Consider the following 3,968-nt stretch of genomic DNA (forward strand, 5'->3'; position numbering starts at 1 on the left):
CTGGAGTGTCTCCCTGCCTTTGTTCTGGTCATGTCCCCACACTGAACATTATGAAATAAAATGTTACTAAAATTAATTGTAAATAAATATGAACTATGAGTTTTTTATTAAATTAATTTTACTGTAATAATCTGTACTGCTGTAGTTCATACTGTAGATGATATCTGCTGAAATACAGGATCACTGAAATCATGAAAACACACATCTGAGCTCTGACTGTACGAACTCAGGAATATAATGCAGATGAACATGATTTCATATTTCAGACAGTCGCTCTCTACTGGAGATTATTAATATTACAGCAGATCACATGATCATCAGCATCACATCAGATATTACAGTCATTTAAATCAGATCTATTAATACAGTGAACTTATGGAGTAACATTGTTCAGACTCAAGTTTTTTTTTCTCTCATTAATGTACACACAGCACCCCATATGGACAAAAAAAAAACAAAAAAAAAAAAACTGATTTGTTGACATTTTCGCTCATTTATTAAAAACTTAAATATCACATGGTCCTAAGTATTCAGACCCTTTGCTCAGTATTTAGTAGAAGCACCATTTTGATCTAATACAGCAGGCCGTCGCTAGTGGGGTGAAAGGTGGTGATTATTATAGGGGCCCACAGCTGAGGCGGGGGGGGGGGGGGGGGGTTTCGCTCAGGACAGTTTACAGAACGCTGCTGCGTGTCGTCACGAAAGTGTTCCTTTTGCTCTTGTGCTGAGAAATACAGAAAAAATATGTGAAAATACCCTTCTTGATTACTATGTTCAAAAAAACTGTCGGTTATGTCTTAAGTGTACGGAACGTCTAAGCGGCCTTCTTGTTTTCTCATTATAACGACTTAATTATCTCATTATTTCGACATAACGAAATACTTTTTCTCATTATAACGACTTAATTATCACGACATAACGAAAGTTGTTTTCTCGTTATAACGACTTAATTTTCTCGTCATCTCGTCATAACGAAAGTCATTTTCTCATTACAACGACGTCATTTTCTCGTTATCTTGACATAACGAAAGTCATTTTCTCATTATAACGACTTAATTTTCTCATTATCTCAACATGACGAAAGTCATTTTCTCGTTTTAACAACTTAATTTTCTCGTTATCTCAACATGACGAAAGTCGTTTTCTTGTTATAACGACGTAAATTTTTCGTTATCTCGACATAACGAAATTTTGTTTTCTCATAATAACAACATAACAGTTTTACTGTTTCTATAGTAATGAACTCAACTTTGACAGGCATCTGATGGACAGCCATGCAGACGCTCTTACTGTAATAATTAGCTCATTTTGCTTCCCCTAGGTAATAACGTCTACAATACCGTACATAAATAAAGGCTGATCAATCACTGTTGCTTTTTCCAAAGACAGTACACTAAACTTTTTGCTTTTTTAATTAACATTTCAAAACAACACTGCAAACACTTCAGGACTATTCTAAGATCTTTTATTGAGGTGCTTGGATTAAACTCACTTTTAATTTCCCCTTTATTTGAAATAAAATTATATATAATTTGTAATTTTTAGTAGTCATTATATGCTGTGACATATGCTGTGATATCATGTGTGTTACAAGCTTCTGTTTGAAAAGAGTGTTCATGTTCAGTGTGTGTGTGTGTGTGTAGAAAAAAAACCTTTACAACATTATAGAACAAAACTGAATTAATAGTTTTGTAACTTCTTAGAGAATATTAAGTCGTTATAACGAGAAAACAAACTTTCGTTATGTTGAGATAATGAGAAAAATAAATTGTTATAACAAGAAAACAAGAAGGAAAAAGTTATACTGCATGGTCGCTTAGAGCTTCTGTTAAACAGGTGAAAAAAGAATCGTGGCGTAGCATCTGGGCATGCAGGGTATGCTCGTGCAAATGGGCCAGGGCCAATAGGGGGGGCCAATTAATTTTAAATTGTGGCCGCAATAAATATATTTTTTTATGCATTTCATGTGTAGTAATTTCTTAATTCTCTGTAATGTCTAATTTCTCCGTCATTTCTTGTTTGCATTTATAAATTTCTTTTGCACTCCGTGGCTGCCGTAGACTAGAAATCTGACGTATATAAACGCAGTAAAGCAGAGAACACAAAGAGCTCGCTAACATTACAGCAGTTCTGTTTGCAAAAAAAAAAAAATCCAGAGACTGACACACACAAAACTCTTTACAATCATGCATGACAATACAATACGATTGTGATGTTTAAAATGAAACTGTGGTTCAGAACAACCCGCACAAATCATGGAAAGATAAAAAGAAAACATTTTAATTCTGCCACAACTAAGGCTCAAGCTCATTTTTGTTTGGTCTGGTTTCAGAGTTGGACTACTACAGTGAAAAACTTTTTATACAGTACATATCTTCACAATGGAGTAATGTGGTGTTAAACATTTGGAGCAGTAACAAACACTATTCAACATAAACTAGAACCCAAAACTCTAATGTAACTGTGAGCTAGTTTCACATCATGTAGATTATCTCAGTAATGAAATCTCGGCTCACTTGCATTTTCTGGCTAACAACTGAAATGTGGACTGATGCTAAACCCGTTTTTCAGGCGTCAAGGTTTGGTGAAACATATGTTATAAAATTTAAAAGATGATAAACTATATCAGATGTTCTTAAAAATGTAAACGTCAGACATGACAACTTTGTAAACAGGTAATAACTAATATTTTAAGATAGATAAATGTTTAGATGTTTTGTGAAAACAAAGATATACTACAACATTTCAGGGGCCCATGCTGTCGAAGACCATAATTTCACATTGTGTTGTTTTAAAAGTAAAAGTAGATCAATTATAAAGACATGACAACACTCAGTTCCAGTTGTGTGTGTTTCCCGAATCAAACCTGTTAGTCTGATGAATACCTAAAACATCTAAAACATATGTTGGTGCAGACCATCTAAAATGGACTAAGACATGCCCCTTTCAAAGAATTCTTTCTACATGTGATCTCTGGTTTATTTACCAGTGTGATGTTTAGAGAAACAGAGAAAGGAAATTGTTCCTGTGGCATCCATGACTTTTAATGTCTAACTTTAAGTGTAATAGATGGGTTTGTATTAAGTGTAACAGTCAGAACAGAAAATGGCAGGACTCATTTTCAAGTTGATTGAAAATTTTGTGTCTTTGTGACAGACCAGAAAAAGCTCTAAAGTGCATCACAATCTCAGTTTAAACAGTCTCTTGACAATCATTTAATCATCTTGTACTACATTTTGTTCATGTTTTTGCCTGTTTACCAAACTCTGAGAATAGTCTTTATCTAAAAAACAATGAAAAAGATACACGGCTGGTGGGCCGGATCAACATTAAAAGTTTTCACAATAGTTTAGAAGATAGGATTTCACTATTAGGTATTTGTTTTTCTGATACATATTTCTGTTGTGGAAACATTTCCTGTATTCAAGGGGGTTTAGTGCAATCTTATGGATCTTAAACGTAATCACATTACAACAAGGTCACATAGTCCCTCTAGTAAATCCACCAAAAGTGGAGAAAGCAGAAAATTCTTAGCACACAGTAGATGTTAATGCTTCTGACATAAAGGGAGTACACATAGGCCTACTCTTTAATGTCCAGTAGAAATGTTGAAACTAACGAGTACGACAAATAAAAATGTGAACATCATCAGCAGCTATATGAACAAGAGCTCTAGATGTAGGGGCGATATTTTTATGCTGTAAAAATTCCTATGAACAGGCACTGTATGTTTGACCACAGTCAGAGAAAACTCTTCATCAGAAAACGGCAAAACAACATGTAAACAGATCAGTCAACTATCTCTGGTAAAAATAAATAAATAAAATAAAATAATATATATTTACAAGTCACACATTGACAATTTTTGTCTTATGTGCTCATTACAGCTAAAATCCTGTTTTGCCAAATGCCGTACACACTTTTGCATTTTTTAATTCAGTGATTTTTTAGTCAGTTTTGCTCCGTAT

The sequence above is a fragment of the Carassius auratus genome, unplaced genomic scaffold, assembly GCF_003368295.1.
Source record: "Carassius auratus strain Wakin unplaced genomic scaffold, ASM336829v1 scaf_tig00215261, whole genome shotgun sequence".
Taxonomy (NCBI): Eukaryota; Metazoa; Chordata; class Actinopteri; order Cypriniformes; family Cyprinidae; genus Carassius; species Carassius auratus.